Here is a 19,632-nt window from a genome sequence, read left to right as displayed (position 1 = left end):
GGAGAATAGCTGTGTTTACTCACCTTAATATTACTATTTTCAAGGGATAATCTTAAATCAATCTGGGTTTTACTATTATTCTGCTGAAAATATCCTGTAGCTTTATTGGCCGGTTTGATTAAGCCAATACATCTGCAGTGTCATAGCCTGCAGTAAGCAGATGTGCTCTGCAGAGTCATGATTTACTGCAAAGAGTATTTTCAACTTTAATACCTTAATGAATTTCAAGGTATGATTGGGGCTATTTTCCTACCCAATACAGCTTAAAATTTGCAATAGATATTAGTAAAAGATCTAATCGCCATAGAATGTATACTATGTATACACACATATAATTAAATAAGAAAAAGCTTATGAAACATCACTTTCATACAGGATTCCAGAATCTTAAGTCTTACATATAGTAAAACAGTGGACATTAAAAAAAAAAAAAACAACAACCCCCACACACATACAGAAAAAACATTACAGACAGAAAAGATGAAAAAGATGCATTTATGAGACTACAATGTGTTAGCATTGCCCTCCCTTTTAGAATTAATTGCTATCCTAACCTCCATGCAACTAAAATTGAAAGTAAAATATTCTAGCACACTGTAATATTATATACATAGACCTGTGAGGCATTTCAATTTATTTGTTACTGTAGTTCTCGTAAGTTGTTTTCTGCACTAGAACATGGTAAGATTTCTGTAGTGCCCTCTAGTTAATTGTTTGAACAAATAAATATTTTGCAATTCTTCTTTCATTCTTCCTCTTACAATCAGATAGCTTTTCCTAAACCCTGGAAGAATTTAAGCAAAGATACCCTACCTGAAATGAGAGAGTAAAATCTTTTCCGTTTTCTTGAGCGTGCCAATCTTAAAGATCCTTTAAACAGAAAACCTAAAAAGTCACGCCTCAGCAGCCACTGTGACCATGCAACTCAGGCTAGACATACCTGATAGATCCCCAGCCCAAGAAAGTTGAGTTACTGAAGGATTGGTAACGCAACTCGAGTGCAAATACTCCCCTCCTCAACTCACACAAACCACACCATGGACTGTGACTACTGAACCCAAAGCAACAGTCTCTGAGAAATGTACCTGGTTTGGAATGGAGAGCAAACTTCCCTGCAAAGAGCTGTTCCTGTTCCTCAATGGGATACACTTAAATGAATGTTTCCTCCTCTGGGCCTTAACAGAAACTGGAACCTTTTTACCTTTTTGACTAGCTAAAGCAAAATCAAAATACGATAAGCTTTTACAGAAACTATCCACTATCAGCAGAAAAGAACAATCTAAGCCATTCTGGATCACAACTTTGGCAGATAGGTAGTTTAGCATCTCCTACCAAAATCAAATTTCTGTGATAACTTGGCACAGAATAATTTCTCATTCAGCTGCTTACCAATTTCTTAAATTATTTCCTCCCTCCCTTACATTTCCCTTTACAGTGAATCAGAATCCAGGGGTGGTAACATTCAAGTGTGATTCTGAGTGAGCTCTAACTCATTCACCTCCGTTTTCTGTAACTTTTGCTACCTGGCAGCTATTGTCCTAATCATGAACTTGAACTGCCTGTTTATTCAGCTACCGGTGGGACAAGAAACAAAAGAACCCCAAAACAAAGCAAAAGAGAAAAACAAAAAGAAATCCATTTGAAAATATTCTCTCTCAAGAACCTCCCACACTAAACGCCCCTACAGCTGACAGTTTTGTGCAGCACAAAGATTAGTAATTTTCAAAACCTGACATTTTCCATCTGAATCGCATGCTACTTTGTGAAAAATCTTTTCCATATCCTGCTCCATGCTGCTTTTCAAGGAGAAGGGCATTTTAGGCTTTGACTGCTTTTGTCATGTTAAAGACCTAAAAAGACTTACAGCTGTTGGCTCTGCAGCAAGTTGTTCATACTGTAAACATGCACTGCTGGGTGAGACTGGCAATCTATATTTGAATAGATTATCCATTTATGTGTCTCAACTACATTCTCTTGTACCGAAATCTTTATACTGGCATGTACACACCTTGAAGTAATAAAACTCATCCACCCTCTTCCCCCTCCTCCCCCCAAAACAGTCAAAGTACTCGCCAGTGTTACAGCTCACCCTTGCATGAATTTCACTGTTTTCAACTTTGTCTACCCATGTGGTTTCAAGCAATTTTACTAAATGCTGTACTTTCTGATCTTTTACAGTGCAGAATGCTTTACAAAGATGACTACAGCTGACCATTCTTTAATGCAAAATCTGGAATCTACACCATTTACTGATGTTAAAAATTCCTGTGTTTTAGGTAAGGAAGCATGAGCCCCCTTAGTTTCAGTGATTCAGAAAGTGCCAGGCCAGCATCCTGAGAGCAGACCTCATTTATCCTGTAAGCAAGACTGGAAGAAACTATGGGGTGGGATTTTTGGTTGATTTTTAAAGGAATATTTTTGCTTTTTCTTTTTTTGGATTCCATGAAATTAGAACTTCATCTGCTGCTGCTCAATTAACAACCCATATTTCTTTTCTGCATAGGAAAAGAAACACCATGACCCAAACAGTTTTTCTGACAGATAAAAGGCTCCAGGGAAAGAAGCCACAGAGCGGTGATTTTCCTTAAGTCTTGGTAAGGACTGTATTTCTTGCAGAGGACAATGCAGTCCCTTCAGATTCCAATTCACAGTTCAATTTTTCTAGACTATACTTTTTGTCCAACAATACAAGACATTACATTCTTTCTCATAACGCATCCTAAAATTACTGGTAATTTTTATGTTGAACAAGCCAAATGACTAAATCAACAAAGCACCCATTGTACAGGGTTTTTCATTCCATTATGAGCTGCACTAGTTCAGTTTTGAACTGGAGGCTACTTCATGGCTTGAGAGGCAATGTCATTATATGTAATACAACCTACGAACTGAAGTACTAGACTAAAGCAAGAACAGGTCAGACACTGGTACTGAATGCTGTATATTCTTAAAATGCCCATGATAGGCATGTATAACCTATATAATAGGTTAGATAGGCTAGAAACTATACCTGATAACATACTACTTCCCCCCCCCAAAATGGGAGAAGAGGGGTAGATGGCCACCCTTGTGCACTCACAACTCAAGAGCCACTCTCAAAGCAAAAAGCAGCAATAGCATCCCAGAACACTTCCATTTTTTCCCAGCACGTCAAAAATTATGAAATATGACATTAAAATCCATCTCCTTCAAACTCCACAAACATGATATCTAAGTTCAATTTCTCAGTGTTAAGAGACATGGTGCTTTATTAGCTATAATAAACACCAACTTTCAGTTAGCAATTTGATGGATAAGATACCAATTACATGGAGAGCTGTTCCCACTGAAGTTCAGTACAGTTGGGGTTTTGTCATGCCTCACCTGCCAAGCCTTTCACTGGCAGGTAAAGCAACGTCCTGCTGAGGGACACGATGAAAAGCTGAGAGTTGATCCAACAATATTCTCCTAATTCATTCATTTACCATATAAAGCAGTAGCACATATTTATACCCCACAAACACTGTATTTCTATTCAAGTACTATTTATCTGATGACCTCTGATGATCAGTTTGCGAAAGGAGAAAAGATGCTACATTTCTAAGAGAAATATCAGCCCAACAATCTTGAAGTGAGGCTGGGTTAGTTTCTTCATCATTATGAAGACACTCAGTGTCTAGAACCTTCTTTTCCTGATACTGTGTGAACAGCTAAAAATAAATTCAAGCTGATGACAGTGAAACAGCATTAAGTTTCCAATTTAGCACAGAACAGCACTCATATTGCTTTTAAAAAGTCAATGAGATTTAAGCACATGCTTGACTTACAGCTTATGCTTAACTCACTTGCCAAGTCTAGTTAATCTGAAGAATTGCATTCTATCAGTGATTGATGCATCTGATCTCCCCAAAGCTGGTATCAATTTATGACAGAATATTTAACTCTTAAATAGGATTTTACTTAGATACACGAATGAGAGTTCAAGTCAATATCATCCCTCTATATGCCTCCGCCTTAAAACACTTAGGGATCAGCAGCATGGAAAATTGCACTGATGAAACAGACTCCCTGCAACTTGTCTGTGCTGTAATACTCGAAGTTCTTATTGTTTCCCAGCTTGGCCCCATTGATCTATGTCATAGGAAACAAAGTGAAACACAATACAATATATATACAAATACAAAATATAATACACAATATATTCAAAAAGACAAGTACCTATTACAAAACCATGGCAAATCTATTCTGATTCTTAAAAACCTCAGCAAGTTCACCATACACATAGAATTAGCTCTGCTAAATCAACAAGTACTCACATACTTCACGTTGGGAACTGAGAACAGAAAAAAATTATACTGATAACAATCTTTTTATTAATAATGTACAACGCCTTCCCTCAAAATCTTAGATAGCCTGTCAGAGACAAAGGCATTTGCAGTCTTTTTTTTTTTAAAGCAGAACAAAGCATAGAGGTTTTTATCTTCCCTTCTAAATGCCAACTGATCCTAAAAAGGCTTGCAAATGCTACTGTTGCCTTACCTTTAATAAGGCTGTTGAACAAAAATATAGTGCCACGATACATGACTCACTGAACTAAGTCATAAGAGATGACATTGACAACTAATCCCCAACATACTGTTTAGATCCATCTATTCATTTACGTAGTCTCCAGGAACGTGGTATTTGACTACCTTCCAAAAGAATGACTGCAGTGAAATTTCCCTCTTACCACTTGTCAGCAGGAGGCAAGCCCGATTATTATTGTTATTATTATTATCATTATTATTAATTTTAAAGAAGAAAAAAAGAAGTAAAATAACAATAAAGCCCTCTATTCAGATAGTGGAAAGTTCTTAAAAAAAGTCATGCAACTATAGAAAAAGAAATTAACTGAATGCTATGTTAAAAAAAAAAAAAGGTAATAATCCCACTGAGATTCTGATCTGATTTTTTTTGTCCTTAACATCACAGAAAGTTTTCCAAGACAGTGAAGAAAACAAGGTGTTTAACTTCTTAAAGTCTGCGTACTTGATTTCTATTTAATTTGATTTTCCTTTTAAGCTTCAGTAACATTTGCTTCTTTCTGTATTTTCCCAATATTGGAAAGCTCCATACATATATATGTATAAATACATATTTTTTTTTTATTATTTCAGAAAAATAAATTACCCAACAGTGGCCTCGTGTATGAGGCAAAGAGATTAGGTTTCAGTTTCTGGCTCTTGCCAAAGAGAAAGTGAATGTGGGTTTGAGCATGTACCTTGGTTTTGAGCTTCAGTTTCTGATCTGTAAAATGGCACTTCTTTGCCTTCATTCTCTGTGCTTTTTATGTTGTAATCTCTTCACAGCAAAGCTCTCTTGTCAGTACAATGACTTGTATTGCTTAACACAGCACACTAACTATGTTTGGAAACTACAGCATACCAAATAAGAAAGCCATTATAACATCAAGAAAGGAAATGAGCACCATAGAGCGAACACAACAGGTAACAGGTAGAAGTGCAAAAAGCACGTATTTTGAAAAATAAGGATTTGAGTGGGGATTTTTATTGTGGGGTGGGGTTTTTTGTCATTGTTGTTTTGGGGGTTTTTTTTAAGGTTGGGAATCTGCAGCCAGCTTTCTAATTAACACTTCCATTGGTGCTGCTTGTGAACTATGAACATAGATATAACGGTTGGATCACATAGCTGCCAACATTCCCATATTACTTCCTCCAACAGTTTGTGCAAGTATCTAATATCCTCAGGCATAAATAATGAGAATTCAATCATAAAACTATTTTGGGCCTTTTCACCAAACCAGTAAGTTAAGTAACAAAAAGAACTTGCATTTCAATAAGACTTGAGAACTTCTCCTGTAAAAGTACAACTCACGCATACAATACAATTCCAGAATATGAACTGTATTTTCGAATGGAAGTTCATGACACCACAAGCAGTGCGAGATACGCACACATTCAGCCCAGGAGCCGCAGCAGTGAGTTGCACTTCACTGTACACACTATGTAAATCATGAACCGAAAGAGAAATTGAAGGGAGGTGAATTGAAGCAAATTTCACACAAACCCCAGCACAACATTACAGCCTTTTTGGAAAAGTCACAAAATTAAGGATTTCATGCAGAAAAAAAGAAAAAAAAAAGTGTCGCTTCTGTACATGCTTGACCAACTAGATGAAAATGTGTACCACTCAAAACTAAGCTATTACTTTTAGCCAATTTCAACATTAGGAGGGAAAGAAATAACACCTCTTAGAATCTGCCAGCCTACAATTACCTTCACATATTTAAGAATGTGCATACATGCAGCACACATACACATTGAACCTGTAGCTAGTAAATGATCACAAACCGGTTTTGGACTGCCCCCAAGCCCTATCAGCTACGTTCAGAATGTCTTTCCTTATCTTTTACGAAAAGCACCAAAAAGAATGTGGAATTATTCAAGAACTATGTTTGAATGCTCTATGAACAATATCCTTTTCATATCTGCAAGATGATAAAAATCACTTGTTACTTCATTGCTGTTTGAGTCATCTTCTCCCTAAGAAAAGCGGTATTATTAACCTAGTATATTTATCACCAGCTCTGTGATTGAAAGCCCTTTTGTTCCAAGACTTGAAGATTTATTTGTCAAGTCTGACAGCTCTGATGTACCCTTGCAGTGAACATCAGTGTCTGAAAAGGAATTTACAAAATCATGAGCTGTAGGAAATAGCCAAAATCATGGCAAAGTGTGATATTTGAAATGAGGAGGAGACAAACTATATATCTAGATAAAAATCTGCATTTCCACAAAAAAAGACTCACTAAAAAAAATACAAAAGCATTATGGAACACTGAAATGCTAGATCTCACATGTGTTTAACATATACTTTATAGATTTTATAGAAGATATACATCTCTAAATTCCATCTAGACATCTTTTATTCTAGATCTTGAAAATCAACAGGTACAAATGAGACATAGACATTTAGTGTGAAAGATAAGATACAGTCTTTGTTCTTGCCTGTGTAGCAAAATTAGTGGTGTTACCTTAGGCTGAATTTAAATACATGAGTTTGGAAAATAAGCCCTTCATATAATTAACCTTATCACATTTTCACAGTGCTGTATTATGACATATTTTAAGTAATTTTCTTAATCAGAAAATTCCATAGTATATTGTGAGAAATCTAACCTATGGGCACAGCCAAGCCCATAACCATTCAACTAAATCAAAAGCAAGTAAAACAACTTCAGTAGATTCACAACACACAAAAGCCAATTAATCTATCCAATGGAGTGTTACATACTGGGTACTCTTAACAAATAATATTTAGGTAAGATTTGGTAACGTATTTGTGTACATAACCATATATCGCATAAGCACAGAAATCACAAGCCAGATCCCGCTCTGGTATGAAGTTGCATAACTTCGTTTAAGTCAAGAACCGAATACACAAATCTTTTTATCATCCACAGACAGGCTTATAGATTTATATATGTCTATAATTGACTTTAACACTGGACTTGACATTAAATCTGAAATCTGTCAGAATCTCCATTATGAGACATACACAAGCTTGAGCATAACACAGCAGTGAGAGAAGCTGCCAGGACTCTACGTATCTAGCTGGACTTGGACCCTCTCCAATTACACCAAAAGCTGTTTTGTCAGTGCAAGAAGAATAAATCAGAGAAGATCTATCTCACCTTTTCGAAAGCCAAGCAATCAGCTCATCCATCATCTTCCATCAGTGAGAACTTTAGTAAATAGAAGCAGAATAGGAGTCGATAAAATATGCTTAAATACCACCCAGGCCTTTACTTGCTGTGCTTTTAATTTGGTAAATAAATGCCTTCCGTTGGGCACGCACCCTAGAGTCTTCGCTGTGACGTAGATTAAGTGCTCTGTTAGCATTGCATTGCTGAATGGATCTCAGAGGTATAGCTAACTATAATGGCCTTGAAACATTCAGCCTAAATCTCCCTGCTGCTTAATTTCAAACATTAAAAGGTGCATGTGGGGGTAAGAAAACTCTGGAGTTAAAAATATAACCCTTTTTATGGTTTTATTTAATCTGTTAACTACACAAACAAGAAATGTGTGTCTTACAGGCAAGAGGCAAAAGTGTAATAATATCCAGGAAATCTGGTACAATATATTGTTAATTAAATTGAGTTTAGCCCCAAAAGGCACATTCTGTCCCTTTTTTGAGGCTTAATTAAGAATAATATCGAGGGGAAAAAATCACCGTGAAATCACCATGTATGAATTAAGCAGTATGGGCAAGAAAAGGGGCTTTCTGTTGCAAGAGTTCTTACATGACTCTGAGGATTTTTCATTCTGGTCATTTTTTTATTGATCTGTTTTTACAGTGATACATACTAGATGGTGAATATTTAATAATTTTTTATTATGTTGATAAAAAAAAATCTAGCACTCTGTCCATAAAACGAAGTAAAAAGACGAAAAGGATGCACAAAGATTTGATTTTCCAAAGTGCTCAGCATCTATGGTCACAGCTTAATTTCAGAAGAACTCGGTACCAATTCTGAAAAAAAAACACCAAGCAACAATTCATTGTGTCAGGTATATGCAATATTTGGAACAAATCAGCCAAGAGCCTGGTAACGAACAACCAGAATTCCAAATATTTAGGCCGGTAAATGAAATCTTAGTTGCTGTGAATGTGGTTGCTGTGATCATGAAACCTATTCAGACTTCGGCCAACTGAATTGTAAAAATGTTTGCATGTGTCACTTTTTTGAGCTTTTTCAGATTGTATTTTCCAGTTAGGCAAATACAGGATTTTTACAAGATAAAGGACTGATATTATTCGCCATCTCTGAGGGACTGGTGACCAGAACAATGCTGCACTCCCACCATTTCCAGGACAACAAACGGTAGCGGTGAGCTCCCTTTAGATCACACTAGAAGCCATCAGTGACATTAGAGTAAGAAGAAGCAGAGAAGCCCACAAATTAAAATGGAAAATGGTAAAGAGAAAATTCACTTTAACCTCTATCTACCAAAACAAAACAGCACTAGAGTCTCTCAAGTAAAATTATTTCTTTGAATAAAGAAAGGATGGTAAAGGAGGAATAATTTATTACTATTTAAACTCAAATTCAGTAAGTGTAAGTAAAGGGGAGATGCTGACAAGTGAAAGCATCTCTTAATAGATGCATGTGACTGTTTCTAATGTAATGTTGCACTGCAGAAGAAATACAGGCCATCACGTAAAGAAGTCAACATATGGTGACAATACATACATAGCCAATGAGGGATTTTCACAGTGAATTTACAGATTTTGATGGACATCCAGTGGGCTTTTAACACCAATTTATTCTGAGATGGGGCTTAGCAAAGCTGCCAGACATATGCTATTTGCAGAATCTTGCTTCCTGCCGTTTAAATGACCTCTACTATTTTTTACTAGTGTTTGCCTCTAATCCATGTCTGGCATAATACTGAATTATTAATCACAATGCCTGAAGTCTGTGCAAAGGCTATTTGAATGCCAGAATGCACCAGAATGCATGCTCAAGAAGGGAGGCTAAGAAGAGAATAGATACCTGAAGGCCACAGGTACAGGGCTCATACTATCGCAGGAACAGTAAAACAGTTTGTATAGAGGAGGACAGAATGCACTATTTTACTTTGTCTCTGGACACAAAGGAAGTCCGTTATCTTTGCCACTTCTTCAATTAAGAATTTTACAGACGCGAGGAGTAACCTTTTGGATTTGGTTGCAAAGACTGGGCATAAGAGTACATTAAGCCCCTATTTTCTCCTGGTATTAAAGAGCGTAACTACAACCTATTCCTAGGGTAGAAACAGTTTTACTTACAAAATTACCTTCTAATTGTCACAGGGTGGAGGTGGCAATTCATTGTGGGGTTTAGTATTCGCCAATAGGACTATACGCCCTAGGAGAGCATATAAGCATTTATACATCAGCCAAGGGCATTTACCACAGTACAAGGCAGAATTGCCAAAGAAATAGGCCAAAGGAGGAAACAGCAACACTACCAAGACATAGATTTATCTCGGGGATTTCCACAGTCGATTAGCATCACCCACCACAGTGTAAGTGTTCTTGCCGTCCTCCTTCCTATCACACTGCAGCTGCTTCTGGCCCTGCCAAGCAATGAAATGAGAGATTTCTTTCTGGAATTGCATGACCAAAATGCAGAAGTGTCTTTGAAAACATACAACTGCTTAGTTTCTTTATATTGCTGGCAGATTTCATACATAAATTAGCTGATATTATGGATGCTTCAAGAATAACTTCTTTTTATTCCCCACATGCTTTCCTATTATGCTTAGTAATGCACTACACAAAATGCATGCATTGTCAAGCACCATAGGGAAAAGTAATAAAAGTATCAGTAGGGAAGTAGAAAAATGAGAAAAGAATGTTCAGCAATCTTTAATGAGGTCCTTCTGGTCTCTAACCAAAGCTTCTAAGAGCAAGGCAGGGAAATTCCATATAATTTATTTTTTTAAAATTAAAAATCCTCAAATATAAACTCGAGCAAAGCTCAATTTTTTAAGGTGACCACATACTGTTTCTTTTGTAAGCGATTTTTATGTCAAAGAGTAATCTAAGTAACAAATCCCATCTTTCTCATTTTTATTACATTTCAATTTGACGTCCTGAATTTTAGATTAACCTTATGTTTGGAATAGAGACAATCATACTCTTGGTTTGCTCTTTCTTCCTGGTCCAAGAACAGAAGTTTTCACCTGAGTACAACAACTTTCTAACTGGCAGTGGCATTTTCTATGGAGTGAGAAAGGTGTATTTCGAAGACAAAAAGAATAAAAAGGAGGACCATTATCCCAGACTCCTGGCTGAGTAAACTTCTGTATCCTGATATCCTTGCCCACAAAACTACAGGCAACTTACTCTGTTTTTCAAAGGACAAGTCAAGAGAGTTTTATAGCTGAGGCTATAAAACCTGATGTAGAAGATCAGGTCAAAAAATGTATGATGCACCCCTGTCTCTTGAGTCACTGGGGGCCAGTGACTATAAAGTGCACATTAGTTTGCTGGGGAATTTCTGTCTGAAAATGCTGATTTGTTGAAGCTGAAACTGTTGGGTCAAGAATTTGCTCTTCTTTCCCCTTGCCTGTTGGACCTGTTCCACATTATATGGTTAATAAAATATGAATTGAACAAGAGAAAGAGGAGGCTATTCCAGGTGAGGCAAGTAGGAGAGAAATTCAACCTCTCCACACTGCAAGACAACCCCTGAACTTCTTGCTGTGTTGCAGTGAGCAACGTGGGGCTTTTTGTGCTATTGGCTTGTAATACAATCTCAGACAGAGCCCTCTAGACACTGCTGTGATCCTGTCAAATGCTGGGCAGTTCAGGCCAAGCAAAAGAGAGTGGATACAGTTATCAAGTATTTCTTGCACTTGAAGCAGGATTCGTTGCTTCCTATTCCACAAGGCAAATACCCCTTGCAAAACACATAGACTTGATTCAGCAATACAGCCTCAGCATCTGCACATGCAGTTGGATGACAGATTTTCTCCCCGTACACACCAGAAGTTCCTTCCCTCCCTCAACACCTCCTCTCCTGATGCTCCCTTGAACCATCCCTCCTCTCCTGCTGTTCCACAGAACCTTCCTCTTTACCTTCTGTTTGTTCTTCCATCACCTAAAACTCTTGTTATTCCCACTGTTCCTGGTCCCCTGGAAAGCAGTCATGCTCACAGTACTTTTTATCTCTTTTTAAAAGCAATGTAATTTTTTATCTCTTCTTCTGCAGTGATATAAACAGGAAAAGCTAAACATGGATGCTTTTAGGAGAATTCAGATGGTCTGGCCCAGTTTGTTTCCCAAAAGTCACATTTTATGGGAACTATATTATCACTGTGAAATACCACCTCCTGGTGATGACACAGCAGGTAATAAACCCCCTCCTACTGCCAGGATAACGGCTGGGAGCTATTAAGGAACAGGGGACATAGAAAGAATGGGAGTGCAAGAGAGAAAAAGCACGGAAGAATTGCTGCCTTTTAATATTCATTAGTACAAAATGGAGGCACATAAAGGCATTTTTCAAACTTCATAAATACTTCCGACAACCTATGATGCATCCGGAATTAAATAATCAACAGTTCTGTGACACTGCTGCCAGTAACAGGTACAGTCTGTGATAGCGACTTTGCCCCTTCAGGCAGTGAGATCAGTAAGCAAACTCTGCATGTACAGGATAGTGCCATACCAAAACCCTGAGATTGCTTTTGAATGGACTGATACAGCCACTGAGCGTGAGCAACAGAACAGAAATAACAGAAGGGAAAATAAATGTAATGTAATAAAGAGGAGGAGCTGGCAGCAGGCTAGCTTGCTAGAGCCTCCTTCTCACATGCTCCTCTCTGGAGTGCCAGGTACCACAGAATCTACCAAGTCCCTGTTCAAAGCTGCTTTTTTAAGGATGCATTGAAACAGCTGTCAGAAATCTCCTGGCCTTACTTTTCCCAGTATCAAAAGCCCCCAAGTGCAACGAGTCAGAACTTTATTATACCAGGATTAGGAGAAAAGGCCAACACAATGCTCAGCTTCAGTATCTACATCTGAATCTATCCCCTAGAGTAATATTTTTCCTAGAGTCCACATGCTTGATTAAAATTTTGAAACCTGACATTTAATGCTAGATGAAAAACTGAATTCTCTCTCCTGAACAGAAGAGTTTCTTAAAAGGAAACAACTAATCTGAAATTCTATTTTATTCTCTTGCACATAAATCTGTTACAGGTTTTCAAGTGGCTTCTGATAGCTGCCACTTATATATCAAGAGAATTTCTCACCATTTTATACTGGTTTCCTTTCCAAGACAAGAATAGTTATTCTGGTCGCAGCACACAAAAATTTGTTCTAATTGCTTTTGCCATCTTTTTTCCCTATTACATTCCTTTTCTAAGTATCAGTGTTGTAAATATTTTTCCACATCTCTAACTTTGATTTCATGGGCCATTTATGTCCCTGTCATGTGGTTTAGAAGCAATGTCTTCCCATGTATGTCAAAGGACTTATAAAGAAGCCAGATTTTCCCACCTGTGGAATGGCAACACCTGTCAGAAGGACAGAGTGGACAGGAGGAAGTGGGACTAGACCCTTCTGCTGTAAGCCATCATCATGGACCTGCTGAAGCCCTAACTTCAGACATTGAGTTAGGAAGCATCCTTTTTTAGAGCTGGCACACTTTCACTTCTGCTGATTCCACAGTGGGATGATAATGTTTAGTAGAAGCAAAGAACAGACAGTTTAAGTCTTCTAGCAGGATTCAGAGCTCATCTATCAATGCTTTCAACGCTCTGTTGGCAAATGCAAAATATGACTTGTCTGGAAATTATATACTATTTAGCTTAGGCACATTACCAGGTGTATCAGACTACAGATTTATTTTTATCTCAGCATGCTTTTCCTTATTTTATGTTGCCCTATTATTTATGACTGGGTAAAAGTGTTATGTCTTTATGTTAAAGACATCGCACTATTAACTGCAGAAAAACCAAGGTCACCAGCTAAGCTCAAGAATTAGAACACCAAGTTCCATTCTTGAAAACTCTCAGTCAGCTGCATGCACAAATCACCCCTGTGTTCAGTACCAGCTTTATGTTGACCTTACATCTGAAAAGCACTGAAACGCAAGGAACCAACTCCATGTGTTATCAATAACACTCCCTAATGTATTACAGCTACTGTGAACTTATTTAAATTGCACTTTGTTTATAGTTGAAGAAAAATTAGCATTTTCCTATATGTTTAAAAAGAACTCTGTACTTTGTACCTTGAAGTCTCTATCAGTCAGCATTTTATTCAGCCTCAAAAATCACCAAAGCCTTTGCAGTTTCTTAGAAATGGAAAGCACTGATCTCCTACTATTGAAAGTTTATTCAAACAAAAAATTTGCTCAGTTCCCAGCCTTTACCATCAGCCTGGTATTCATGGGAGTAAAGTATCCGCCAACAGCAAATTCTCAGATATTTCACATTTGAACAAAACATACTCTGGACACTTCAAGATTTCATTTACTGTTCTTAATCCAGGACATGGCAATCAATTATATATTTATTCCAGAATTAAATACAACCCCACCCCTCAATTGTATTTGTGTTGTGAAAATGAGTCCTATGAATTGTAAAGAGTACAGAACAATTGAAAATTAGCTTGTAATACTTCACGTATTTGAAGGTTTGGAAAATACCAAATTAGAGGTGTCGTATGCCTGTGCGTCCCATTTAGTATACTCAACTTCCAACAGAGAAAAACAGCAATAAAGTTTAGCCTAGCACTGAAAGTTGCTAAAATGATAATTACATGAAACAAAAATCCTACTTACTCTCAAAGGAACATATGATTCAGCCACATTTATCTGTATTGGGAAAAAATATTGAATGGCGTTGTTCTATTTCCAGAAAACACTCATATTGGTAGGTATTGCACCTTGAGTGCAGACAGCACTTCTTGTTCAGTACAGTAGCTCCCAGTTGCTCCACCTTAGCCTACGGAGACTTTCTGCAGCAGTCTGCTATGATTATAGCCTTTTCATCCTATTTAACCATCAAGTCTGCCTCCACACGAAGCAGTGCTCACATCTGTATTTTTTTTGTAATGAGGTCACCTGGCTATTAGGTTCCAGACAGACCTATAAAGGCTACTGAATAACAATTAACAGGATAATGACTATGAGTTACCAGTTTACACCACCAACCAAATGACTCCCTGAATGGTTTTGACTAATGACACTGTAATTTACTGTAACCTCCAAGTTTACCATTTTATTCCGTTCACGAGTTTCCAAATTACACCAGAATTGTGTTGTTTGCACTTTTAATCTTGCAAAAACTCTCTGGCAGCCATACACATTCCATGGGGGAGGATTCCTAATTTATGTAAAGTATTACAGAAAATGATCTATATGACAGTTTGGTATAAAATGCTAAATGCAAGTCATTACTCACTGAAGATAATTTGCGAGTATTGTGTCAGGGGAGACATTAGATTACAGAGGATAAAAAGTAGGAATAGGTATTCACATATTTATTCATATTTGCATAATCAACTGAAGGAGATAGTGGATGTTCTCTTGGGCCCAACTAGCACACAATGAACTGAACAACAGTTTGGAAACTTTGTATTATTTTTCACGCTATCAACACAATACTTTTTTTTTTTTTTTTTTTGGTCTTGCAAAGAGTGATGTAGTTCTTATCCCAGAAATAAGTGCACTCCTAGATTCTGTTGTTGCTTCCAACTAGCAGAAGACATGGTAGAAGCTGGCTACTGACTAAGGAGATGTAAGTAACGCAAAGTCATTTTGGTGGCCAGCATGATTAAATAGTTTCTTTCTTTACTGCTTCAATTCTGGAATTGCAGGATTTACCTCTTATTCTCTGTCATGGGGAAAGGGTGCTCCACATCTCCCTCCTTCCAAGCAATGGAAGAAAGGGTAGCAATACAATAAAACTGAACAATATTTATTTATACGTGGCTATCCATTAAATTCATGGCTGCTTCTATGCTATGACACACAACCCAGGGGCTTTTGCTAAATTGGTCAGTGAGCATATCTGAATAGTATGCCTCTACCAGCTGCATAACTTCACCATGCTCCTCTTCAAGTAGGAGCTATTTTATACTTCAGAACATGATACTCAAAATTACAATTGTCCCACTGAAAATTATTCTTTTTTTTCCTTTTTTCCCAGACTAACATACCAGCTAAAATGCATTACAAACCAATTACATTCACCAGCTGCGTACCTGGATTTACACTCATGAACATCAGCATTTAACCTAGACAGTAGTTAATGAGGTATCTGGAAATGGCATCCGCACATCAGCAGCTTTAGAGCAATTTCTCCAGAATTAATGACCTGTCAGAACTTCATGAAGACACAGAAAGCTATTGTCTCCAGTTCTGTTTACCAGCCAAAAAGAACTATGTGCCTCCCTGTCCCTCTACTCTTTCCTAACTCTCCTTTATGCTTATTTCAGCTTCCATAGCCTGAAGGTTTTATCTTCCCGTGGAGTTTGTGTACTCAGAACTCTCTTGTTTTAATGATTCTATCTCCTGTTGTGCCCTCTGTTGCAGCATACTGTTGATACAACTCTTTTTCAAATGTCTTCTAGAACAGGAGGGCTGGTAGAGCTGATGGTGTTTTATCTTTCTTGGTTCCTCCTGTTTCCGATTACCCCAGATACACACTAACACTATTCTCAGACAAGCAGCTCAGTACTTCCAGTGCTCTAATAAGCAAGTTTCACTGAAGTTGCAAATGCTCTTATTGTGGCACATCACTGTTCCCTGCATCTCCATTTTTCTCCTTAAATTTAGGTCTACATTGGTCAATATGTAATTGGGGTAGGGAGGGGTCTAAGGGAGTCATGTGTACATCCCTCTGCAATGCATTAAGAAAGATTTAGAAGGGAGAACTAAATCCTCTGTGCAACTGTAATCATGCTTCCCTACATATATGTATTCTCAGATATGTATTTCTTACTGTTTAATAGGACAGTGTATCTCTCTGGCACAAAGGGATCCTCGTTCCACTAACACGCTTCTTCCTGGGCAAATCAGTCATTTAACAATACACTGAACTTTGTCATCATAACACCAATTGTAGATTTCATAAAAAATCATGCAGTTCATCTTGCGGATCTAATGGCCAGACTGCAACTGCAGAAAAAGAACCATCTCCTAAGGGTGAAAAATACGGCTTTATTGTCCTCCCATGGCTATTTGAATAAGGGATTCTAAGTCCACTTTAAATCCACTTAAAAGGAAATAAGCATTCTATTCACGATGTGTAAACTACTAATCCAACATGAAACGCTTAGGCAAGAATGTCATTGATTTTCCAAAGAAACAGGATTTTCTTGGAAAAAAAACCCAAACCCTATCCACTACTGAAATGTTTCAGAGAAACACCAACAATCATAGGCTTCTTTTCCAAACCTGTTTGGTTACACATAACACCTGAAAAGGAAGTTTAGGGGCAACTTTTCCTTAACTTTTCACTCTATTGAGTCATTGAATCACTGTCAATATAATTTCTAATACTTATTCAACCTTTTTGGTCCAGTTGTTGCTAAGAAATTCATGAGGCAACCCCCCAACTGAATGATTTTCCTATGCAATTTAAACATGAACCTTCTTTAACATAACATCTCTCGGTATTTTTATTTGTAATTTACAATACACCAAAGCCAAATACACTTTAAAGTGTCAAATCTAGAATGTTGGCAAAGTGTGTGTGTATGTGTAGAATGTTGGCAAAGCGTGCATCTCATATTTTTAAATAGTTGCACGCCATGCATGCAATCTGACCAACATCTTTGTTTCAGCACTTGTCATGCACATGCTAGCATAAAAAGTCATCAGACAGATTTACAAGCCTGTATTGATATACCCTTTGATAATCCAAGTTTGAAGCCTTACGACAACATTTGCATATGAACAGATTCTTTTCTGTAGAATACGGGGCTCTATGCTTTTCCCAAGACAAACCTCTCCGAACACTCTGGAGCCGTCCTGCTGCTCTCTGTCACATAGGAAGCGCTATAGCTACACTTGCGATTTCTTGCTACCATGCATGCACTTAAACATAAAACATTATCTGCAGTAGTAAATATCATTTGCAATACTGACTTTATTACTATTTTTATTTTTAAAATTCGTATGTCTGGAGGATGATGTACTGACGAGTGGATATTTTTTATAGTTAGGTCACATTTCACGCTACTTCATAGATAACTTAGGACAAGTTATGATTTAGACTTCAAGCCTGGTGAACTGCCTCGAATTACCCTTTCACTTTTTTAAATAAGGAGGTTGCAGAGGGTTAAAAGCTACGAAGTTTTCAGCATCTAAAAAGCCTACAAACATACAGCTTAACGGAGTATTTCTTGGGTAGGTGGTTGAGCATACTGAGGAAGCACAGATGGCATCTGGTGAATAGTGCAAATTCAGATATCTGTGAGCCAAAATAGACACAACCTGAATTTCATTTATGTTTTCACTTACTGCATTGGGCTTTTCTGCCTATGAAAAACACTGGGACAGCAATTCTTCAATATTATTGGTCCAGCATAGAGGAATAGATGTGACACTACTGCTGCAAACTTTCTGCTCTTAGGAAGACCTGATATGCAACCTCATTAATCTTGAGGACATTTTCAATACACAGAGCTATGCAGGACAACACAGGGCTCGTCATGGGCAGTTTGCAATAATGCATTCTCCAGTATTTTTTAGAATGCTGTCCGGAAAAATCTAGAAATGTTTTGTACAGCATTTCAATAGGTTAAAAAAAGGGTGTTCCTTTTAAATAAACATTTTTTTTTTTAATTTTTGAATACTAATTTATGGTTTTGCACATATTCATTCCAAAGCGTGAGGGGGGCAGGCCTTGGTAAAAACCTATATAATTTATAAGAATAAGGATTAGTGACAGATGTTCTTTTGCCAACATTAATTGAACTTATTTTAATTTTAAAATGAACAATCCAGCCTGAATGACAATTGATCTGCATTCACTTATGTGCAGACAGGGAAGGCAGTTTGAAGTATTTATGAGTAACAGGACCGGACAGCCAAAGATTCCCACTTCTAAAGTGAAGCTGACTAACAGCATAACTAAGAGCTACTGAAAAATATTCATGAGCTGCAAGTCTTCTGCTACATAAAGACTGTGTACAGTGATACAGTTTTAGTAGGCTAATTGGTAATTAAGTGTCTTCATAATGCTACTCGTTTCAACTTATGCCTTCATGAAATCATTTTAACATAACATCTAATGAAGATTATTTATTTGTAAGTACATACCACAATCCTTTTAAATGCCCTGTAAAAACACCTTCAAAAGCATGTGTAGCAAGACATAACATGTGACTGAAGAATTATTGCTTAGAGGTTTTTGGAGTTTCACTGTCTGAGATAGCCTAATCTTTTTGAAGGTGTAATCTGCTTCTCTTGTTTATGTCCACAAATCACTTTAAATACTGCCTTACAACAAACAGAACAAATTCAAGGACAGAGATCCTGGATTTCACTCAGAATTAAGCCTTTGCTTTTGCATTTTGTTAATGGGCATGTAATCTTCTGTATAACTGTTAGATAAGTAGAAAAAAGGAAACAAGAAGTGCTTGCTCTGAGCCAGTTGCTGAAATTAGTCAATGAAATACATAAAAACCCACATAAAACTACATGTAAAGCAGAACTTTACCTATGAATAACCACAGCATTACTCTATGAGACATCACCAAACTTCTTTAAATCAAATTTACTTCAGTTCCGATTTATTTTGACCTTCTATGAATTTATGTAAGTACTCAACCTATTCACGGCAGTGCAAAGAAACGCAGCGAGTTTGACGGATTGTGGGTAGAATCTGCTTTTAGCCCCTGATTTTAAGTCCTGTTTACTAACTTTTCCCATATTGTCACTACATGTAAGTGAGAAAAGAATACGGGAGAGTCATTAAACACTATTTTTCCCAATATATCACAATCACAGTAAACACCTGTGCCAAATAATAGCATACCAACAGCAGCCTGTTAATACACACACACACAGAGAATGCATTACTATTACAAGTTTAATGTCTCAACACTTCTCAAGCATTGACTGTAGCATAGGAGGCAACA

General features: G+C 37.3%; 1 protein-coding gene across 2 annotated transcripts in view; it reads right to left on the bottom strand.

Annotated features, from left to right (window-relative positions):
• UNC5D (unc-5 netrin receptor D) overlaps positions 1–19,632 on the bottom strand; it is a 173,343-nt gene that overhangs the window by 110,700 nt on the left and 43,011 nt on the right. The gene's annotated exons all lie outside the window — the stretch shown is intronic.

This window comes from Aptenodytes patagonicus, chromosome 24 (genome assembly GCF_965638725.1).
Source record: "Aptenodytes patagonicus chromosome 24, bAptPat1.pri.cur, whole genome shotgun sequence".
Taxonomy (NCBI): Eukaryota; Metazoa; Chordata; class Aves; order Sphenisciformes; family Spheniscidae; genus Aptenodytes; species Aptenodytes patagonicus.
Note: the sequence above shows the minus strand (reverse complement) of the source record. Positions and strands in the feature narration are given on the sequence as shown.